This window comes from Equus asinus, chromosome 10 (genome assembly GCF_041296235.1).
Source record: "Equus asinus isolate D_3611 breed Donkey chromosome 10, EquAss-T2T_v2, whole genome shotgun sequence".
Taxonomy (NCBI): domain Eukaryota; kingdom Metazoa; phylum Chordata; class Mammalia; order Perissodactyla; family Equidae; genus Equus; species Equus asinus.
The window spans coordinates 11800474-11809559 of NC_091799.1; positions in this window are offsets into that span (position 1 = coordinate 11800474).

Below are 9086 nucleotides of genomic sequence, written 5' to 3' on the forward strand. Positions count from 1 at the left end.
TGAACGGAACTCCTCCAGCTCTCATGGCTACGTTTGCATGTGTCTCTTTTTCCATCATTTCATTTCAACCTACCTGTGTCTCGAATCTGAAGCATTTCTCCTGCAGATAGCACGGAGTTGGGTGGCGGTTTTCCATCCAGTCTGAGAGTGTCTACCTCTCGATTGAAGTGTTTGATCCATTTACATTTAATGGAATTACTGCTATGGTTGGATTCACGTCTGCCCTTTTGCTGTTTGTTTTCTGCATGTTCCTCTGTTCCTCCTCTATTGTCTTCTTCTTTGCTAAGTAGACACTTAGTTAATATTTTCTGCACCCTCTCCTCCTCCTCTCGTCTCAGACTCCCGTGTGAGGACTGAAAGGCCCGCTTGTGTCCCACAGCTGTGAGGCTCTGCTCCTTCGTCCTCATTTTGTTCTGTCCTTCAGGTTGGATTATTTCTGTTGATCTGCCTTCAGAGCTTGCGGATTCTTTCCTCTGCCACCGCAGATGTACTGCTGAGCCCTTCTAGGGAATTTTTCATCCCAGTTATGGTACTTTTCAACTCCAGAATTTCCATTACGTTCTTTTTTATATTTCTATTTCTTTATTTTCTCTACTTCATGAGTCCCCCAGGGATACGTGGGAGCCATCAAGGCCCCCGTGTCTGTCTTGTTGCCTGGTTCTCCCTCTTACGCTTCTGGCTAGTGGGCGGCTCTGTTGCTCAGTCCAGCCTCAGGCAGCTGCACACTTGACCTTCCACGACAGCTTGCCACTGAGATGACTGCTATTTCCAGAGATTCTTAGGGGCTGGGGTTTCCCTTTCAGATAACAAAAATGCTATTTTAAACTAAAAAACCCCAAATTAATCAGTCCTCTCTTAAATGTGGGCAGACACAAGAAGCACTACCAATTGCATGATTCCATCTATAGGAAACATCCAAAACGGGTAAAGGACAGAGACAGGGAGCAGGTCAGGGGTTGCAGGGCCGGGGGAGTGAGGAATGGGGAGTGAGCGCTTTGGGGCAGGACTTCCTTCTGGGGAGGGAAAAGTTGTGGTGACGGTTGCACAGCATCGTGAATGGACTCAATGTTCATGAATTGTACAGTTTAAAAGGATAAAGAATTACATTTTATTTTATTTATTTATTTATTTATTTATTTATTTTAAAGACTGGCACCTGAGCTAACAACTGTTGCCAATCTTTTTTTTTTCTTTCTGCTTTATCTTCCCCAAATCCCCCCTGGTACACAGCTGTATATCTTAGTTGCAGGTCCTTCTAGCTGTGGCTCTTATATTTAATTTAAAACATAAAATGAAGGAAACCACAAAAAAAAGGAAAAGAAAAAAATAAAATAAAAAAGATAAACAGAAACAATAACGGGGGAGGGGAAGGAAAAATTTCGTGGGGGCGGGGGTGGAAGGTGTGGCTCGGGGGAGGGTGACAAGGGAGGTTCCAGAGCCGGCTCCGCCTGCAGGGGTGGCGGGTCCTGACCTGCTCCAGGACTCCTTCAGGAGCGGCCCCAGGTGCCCGCCCTCCCTTCAGAGCTGCTGATGCAGCCGTGGGTTGCACCTGCCCCTCCCTCGGGGAGACGGAGCGGATGAGCCCGTCCACCAGCTCCTCACCCATCTCCTTGGTGGAGCGCTGCAAAGACAGTGACCGGCAGCCGGCCCCAAGCCATCAGAGCCCTGCCTGCCCTCGCCCCTGCTTCCTCTGCCCACTGACCTTCTCGTCCCAGCACAAATGTCCCCACAGAGGCCTTTTGGATCCACCTAGGGGCTGCCGGCCCTCCCTCCAGCACCTGCTTCATTTCCCTGGAGTCCCTGCTCTTCTCTTTCATGTGGATTTGCTTTCACACTTTGTCCCTTCCTCCTCCAGGCTGTGAGCTCCTGGAGAGCAGGGACCATGTGGGTGCCGTCCACCCCCAGGCCCAACACGGCCCTGCTCAGGGTGAGTGCTGGGGGCAAAGTAGCTGCAAGAATAAGGAGAGGATCTCAGAGCCTCCTCCCGCCTCTGAGCAGCTCACAATGTGGACAAGGATGCCCACGATAGAAGGTGCCTGTGGGGTTGAGGAGGGGGGAGCCCAGATTGACCCGTGGGTGTCCCTTCCCTGATCAGGTTGCTCCATGAGCACAGCGGGCAGAGCCCGCCCCCTGGTGGTCAGCCCCAGCACTGCAGACCCGGACCGGAAACCAGAAAACAGAAGACACACCTTTGGGTGTAGTCTAGGCACTGGATCCACCAGGGCCCAGGGGCAAAGGGGCAGGACCTACAGGCTCCAGGGGCCACGTGCGGGACCTCGGAAGCCTCCCTTGTCCCCTCTTTCCCTCCACTGAGCCTGGCGTGTCCAGTTCACTCATGAGGCCTCCTCAGCCCAGCCAGGGCAATGACTCCGCCCCACTTCCAAATGAGGACCCCGAGGCTCCAAGGACGGCCTTGTCCCTGGTCCCTGGACAAGTGGCCCAGTGCTCTGCCACGTTCTGCACTACCCAGGTCCCAAGCCCCCAAGCCTCTAGGCTGGCTGCCCTCTGCTCAGAAGGACCTCCAGGGAGCAGAAAGCATTTTCCAAGGACTCGGAGCACATGGGTCATGGGTGGAGCACTAAGGTCACCAGAGCCTTCTAGGAGCCTGTGGGACCCTTGGGGTCAACCCTTCTATGCACCTCAGTTTACAGAGGAGTGAGCGGAGGGCTTCTCTCCTGAAGTCCCCCCCCCCCCACACACACACAGTAGGGGCTCACATCCCACTGCCAGGTGCCCAGAGTGGTGGACACAAGACCTGGGATCTTGTCCTCTGCAGGCTGCTCTGGGGGTGGCCTGGCCCAGGCAGCCCCCTGGGCACATTGGGGACCCCCTGCCCACCAGCCTGGCATCTCTCCCCCTCCCCATGCTATGGGCGCTGCGTGTGGCTAGGGGACTGGATGTCCCTGCCCCACGGCAGAGCCGCCTCCAACCTTTCTTCTTTCCCCCGTCACTTCCCTAGGGTAGGCTCCCCTTCTGACCCCCAGCCGGGCAGTCAGAGTGTGTGTGTGTGTGTGTGTGAGTGTGTGAGTGTGCCCACGTGGGGATGCCAGAAGAAAGGGCCCCACGTGGGATGGTGTGGGCAGGGCTCCTCCAGGATCTTAGGGGCTGTGATTCCCAAAGCAAACCCCATGGGAGGGTTGAGGCTGGCCCAGGAGGCCGGAACACTCTCTTCTCCTCTGGACTCTGCCCCCCTCGTGGGTCCCAGACCAGACCCTGTCTCTCCTGGTCTCAGTTTCCCAACCGCCCCCTGAGGGGCTGGTAGTGAAACTGCCTCCGCCTGGCTCCGCGGAAGCAGCGGGGACTCTGTCCCCGCGTGGGTGTGGCGGGGCCGCGTTTGGGGGCGCTCGCGCCTCCCTCGGCAGCGGCAGGACCCCCAGGGGAGCGGGCCGCCGGCGCGCACGTGACCTCGCCCCGCCGCGCGCACACGCCGGACCAACGGCTCCGGGCGGGGCTGGGACCCAGTTCCAGTCGTCGTCTAACTGCTCCGTGACTGTACGTTGGTTGGGGCGTTGGAAGAGTTCCTGGATCCCTGTTGGGGCTGGTCGAGCGGGCTCTGGGGTGGAGAACTGAGCTGGGGGCTCCTGTCTCGGAGCAGCCTGCGCCCAGAGGCGGTTTCAGAAGTTTCCAACGCCGCAAGGACTGGCCTCCGAGCCCAGGAGAGGCCTTCACCCAGAGCTCACCCTCTAAGCCGGACTCAGGGGACACTGTGACCTCTTTGCTCTGCATCCTGGTCCCTAGTCTGGAGGTCTGCTCGTTCGTGTATGGAGGGACCATCTGGAGACCTCCGTCGCCTTGGTGAAGGAGAGGGGACCCCGCCCCGCCGCAGGCCTGCAGGTAGGAGAGTTGATCCCTGTCCCCAAGGCGGCACCACCCTACCGCCACGGTGCCAGCCCCCGTCCGGCACCCGAGGGAGGGACGAGCCCCTGGTGGCAGGAGCGCTCCTGCCTGGACTAAGGGTGCTGCTGCCTGGCTGAGGGGACGCGTGCATTTCGGCTCCTTTGTCATGAGTTGCTGCATTTATCATGGGTTACCTTAGGGCCGCAGGGTCAGGACTCAGGTCATTTTGTTCAAATCGATTTGGGGATGAACTGAAAATGGCAGCTTGCCCTGGAGTCTTCTCTTGTCTGGTAGCCTATTTTGTTTCAGTGTGGGGGAAAGAACTAAAATGATCTTATATTTTACCCTTTGGGAAAAAATAAAACACTCAACCTTGGCTTTTCTTTAAAATATATGGGAAGTTATTGATATCCTTCAGATTTTGCTTGAGGGTCACTTCATGGTAAAAAGGCAGCTTTCTTTGAAAATGTCATATTCTAATGATCAGCCCGTTTCTGGCAGAGGGAGGAGGGTTTTTCGTGGTGCCCCAATGAGAAAGGGCCCTGGACCAGATGTCAGAGACACTCCCACTGTATCCTTGGACCAGTCGGGCTCCTTCTCTGGGCCTCATTTCCTCATCTGTCAAATGGAGCTAGGACGGTGGGGCTAAGTTGTTTCCAGAAGTTCTTTCAGCTCCGCCAGTGGATGCCTTATGTTACCAGATGTTCCTGAAGCCATGAAACAGGGAATGCAAATAGTTTTTTTCCCCTTAAGGATCAAAAGCTAGCAAATATAAAAATCAGAGGGGCCCGGCTCTCAGATGAATGATTCGCACTCTCTCACGCCTGTGTGTCAGGAAAGTTCCCCGCTCCTGCCGTCTCCCCGGAGTTCGTGTGGAGCTTGGGCACTTTCACTGGTCTTTCCGGAGGAACTGTGTCCTACCTGACAGGTCCCTGAATATCACCCCCATGAGTCCTACTCGCTGATTCCGAGTCCGATGTTTGACCATCCTGTCTCCAGCGCTGCTCTGGGCAGGTTTCTAAGGCAGCCTCAGTGCCTCGGTCCAATCGAATCAGCGCGAACACATCACCATATCCACCCATGTTTGCTCCCTTTGATTTATTTCTCACATGGAATAGCTTCTTTGAAAATCAAAAGATAAAATTTCCACTCTGCGCTCTGCCGGTTACCTTCTTGCCAAGACAGACACTTGAAGCTGCACCTGCTTTACCCTGGGGAGGTCGAGGCATTGCATCCAAGGTGAAGTTTAATTAGCGAGAAGGTTGGGGGGAGGGCTGCCTCGCCCATGCTGCTGGTGGAGCCAGTCTGCACCCCGCTGGCTGCGGCCGCACCGCCCGCCTTCCTTTGCCAGAAGGTCTTCCCCCATTTCTCTGGGGGTGGGTTGGTGGGGCTGTGAGCCCTGTCCTTTGGGTCGGTTGGGGTTGGGACAAGTGCCTGGTCCTGCTTCTCCGGAGACAGAGACACATCTCAAGGTTGAAAGGAAAGAAAATTACCTTTCTTTTTATTTTTAAAAACAGCTTTCTTGGGATACAGCTCACATGCCATGTAATCCACCCATTTAATGTGGACAGTTCAGTGGCTGATAGTGTATTCACAGAGCTGTGCAACTGTCACAATAGAACATTTTCGTCACCTCGGAAGCAAACCCTGCACCCGTCAGCAGTCACTCCCGTCTCTCCTCATCCCCAGAGGCCCCAATCACCACGCATCTACTTCTTCTCTCTATTCGTCCATTGTGGACCTTTTGTACACACAGACTAAGACAACGTGTGGTCTTCTGTGATGGCCCCTTTGTACAGCGTGTCTTCAAGGTCCGGCCATGGTTGTAGCACGTATCAGTAATTCATTCTGTTTTATGCCAAATAATTTTCCGTCATACAGGTGTACCGTATTTTGTTTATCCATTCATCAGTTGACAGACATTTGGGTTGTTTCCATCTTTCGGCTATTATGAATAATGATGCTGTGAACATTTGTGTACAAGCTTTTCATGTATTTTCCTTTCTCTGGGGTGCATACCTAGGAGTGGAATTGCTGGATCAAATGGAAACTCTTTGTTCAAATTTTGAAGAATTGCCAGATTGTTTTCCAAAGGGCTGCAGCGTTTTTTATTTCTGCCAGCAATGTAAGAGGATTCTAATTCCCACCTCTCCTTGCCAACACTTCTTAGTGTCTGTCTTTTTAATTACAGCCTTCCTAGTGGAGGGGAAGTGGTACCCCATTGACTGTGGTTTTAGTTTGCATTTCCCTCCCTAATAATGATGCTGAACATTTTTCACGGGCCTCTTGGTCGCTTCTACATCTTTGGAGAAATGTCTGCTCAGCTCCTTTCTGCATTTGTTGATTGGGTTATTAGTTTCCTTGTTATTGAATAGTAGGTCTTCAATATATATTCTACATGCACGTGTCTTATGACATGTATGATTAGCTGGCGTTTTGTCCTGCTCGGTGGGTTGTTTTCTCATTTTCTGGATACTGTCTTTTGATACATACATGTTTGTAATTTTGATGAAGTCTAGTTTATTTATTTTATCTTTTATACTTGTGCTTTTGGTGTCCTATCTAAGAAACCATTGCTTAACTCAAGGTCAAACAGTTTTATTCCCACACGTTTTCCTTTAAGAGTTTATGGTTTTCTCTCCTATTTAGCTGTTGGATCTATTTGAGGTCATTTCTGCAAGTGCTGTGAGGAAGGAGTGCGGCTTCTTTCTTCGTCTGTGAATATCCAGTTGTCCCAATACCATTTGCTGAAAAAACTGTTGAATTGTCTCATCATTCATCAAAAACCAATTGACTGTAAATACGAAGGTTTATTTCTGGACTCTCGATTCTGTTTCCTTGATCTGTATGTCTGTTTTTACGCCAGTACGGCACTGTCCTCACCAACGTAGCTTTGTAATGAGTTTTGAAATTGGGAAGTGTGAGTCCTCCGTCTTTGTTCTTTTGTTCAAGATGGTTCTGGGTGTTCTGGCTCCCTTGCATTTCCATATACATTTTAGCATTGGCTTGTCTGCAGAAAAAGGCAGCAGGACTCTTGCTCGGGGCCGCACTGCGTCTGTAGTCCTGTTTGTGGAGCGTCGCCACCTTGACGGCATGAAGTCTTCTGATCCGTGAAGAAGAGATGTCTTGCCACTTATTTTGGTCTTAATACTTTCAATAATGTTTGTAGCTTTCACCGTGCAAGTCTTGTGCCTCTGATGCTCAGTTTATTTCTAGGTATTTCGTTGTTTTGGATGCTGCTGTGAGTTAGCTGGTTTTCTTACTTTCATCGTCAGCGTTTTCATCGCTGTGTATAGAAATCCAATTGAGTTTTTAAAATTGACATGTAATATTATATTAGTTTCAGGGGTATAACATAATGATTCGACACATGTATAGATTGCCAGATGATCACACAATAAGTGTAGTTAACATCAATCTCCTCACATAGTTACACGTTTTTTTTCTTGCGATGAGAACTTTTTTTTTTTAAAGATTGGCCCCTGGGCTAACAACTGTTGCCAATCTTTTTCTTTTTTTATTCTTCTCTGCTTTATCTCCCCAACGCCCCCCCACCCCGTACACAGTTGTATATCTTAGTTGCAGGTCCTGCTAGTTGTGGGATGTGGGATGCCGCCTCAACGTGGCCTGATGAGTGGTGCCATGTCTGCACCCAGGATTCGAACCCTGGGCCGCCGCAGCGGAACGCACGAACTTAACCACTCGGCCACGGAGCTGGCCCCGCGATGAGAACTTTTAAGATCTGCTCTCTTAGCAACTTTCAAATATGCAATACAGTCTTGCTAAGTGTAGCCACTGTGTTGTCCATTACATCCTCGGGACTTGTTTATATTATAAGTGGAAGTTTATACTTTTTGAGCCCCTTTGGGAACCATTTTGCCCACCTGCCACCCCCTGCCTCTGGCAGCCACCAATCTGTTCTCTGTAGCTATGAGCTTGTTTTTTTTTTTTTTTTCCCCCAGATTCCACATATAAGTGAGAACGTACAGTATTTGTGTTTCTCTAACTTATTTCACTTAGCATAATGCCCTCAAGGTCCATCCATGTTGCTGCAAATGGCAGGATTTTCTTCTCTTTTTGGCTGAATAATATTCCATTGTGTATATACCCCATTTCCTTCCTCCGTTCATCCATCGAGGGACACTTGGGTTGCTCCCATGTCTTAGCATCGTAAATAATGCTGCAATGAACATGGGGGCACAGATGTCTTTTTGAGTTAGTGTTTTCATTTCCTTTGGATAAGTACCTAGAAGTGGGATTGCTGGGTCATACGGTAGTTCTATTTTTAATTTATCGAGGAACCTCCATACTGTTTTTCACAGTGGCTGCACCAATTTATTTTCCTGTATGATTGATTCTTTTTGTGTTGATCTTGTATCCTGCAACCTTGCTGGCCTGGTTTATTGGCTCCAGCAGTTTTCCTGTGCACGCTCTATGATTTCCCGTGTGCGTGGTCATGTCGTTTGCAAGCAGGGGTAGTGTTACTTCCTCCCCTCCAATCCAGATGCCTTTCATTTCGTTTTCTTGCCTAATTGACATGGCTAGAACTTCCAGGAAAGTGTAGAACAGAGTTGGTGAGAGTGGCCATTGCTCAGCTGGTTCCTGACCTCAGGGGCAGGGCCTCCAGTCTTCCCCACTAGGTGCGGCGGACGCGAGCTGTCGCTTGTCCATGGACGCCCTTTACCAGGTGCAGGAGTTCCCTTCTGTTTCTAGTTTCTTCGGTGTTTTTATCATGAAAGGGTGTGGATTTTGTTGAATGGTTTTTCTGCACTTAGTGGGCATCAGCTTTTATAGCAGCTTTTAAACCATGAAATCGTCTTTCTTTCCCTCTTCCTCTGTCTTTCTCCCTCACACACACACACAGAACCTCGCTGGGAGCAAATCAGACGATTGAATGTGTCAACCTAAGCAAATTTGCTTGTTACTTTACCTCAAAATGAGTTTGTTTGGGAATAGCCGAAAGAATTACAATTCGGGACACGCATGCTATGGCGAACCACAGGCAAATCCAGCAAACAAACGAGGCAGCTGCTTTTATAGAGAAAAGGGGCAGAGGGCCAGGCTGCTCTAAAGGAAAGTCCGCTGGGGAGAGGATCACATCAGGGCAGGAAAGGCTTCCCATTGGCTGGGCTGTGGCATTTCTGATTGGCTAAATTGTGATGTTTCTGATTGGCTTGGCTGTGGCATTTCTGATTGGCTAAATTGTGATGTTTCTGATTGGCTGGGCTGTGCCATTTCTGATTGGCTGG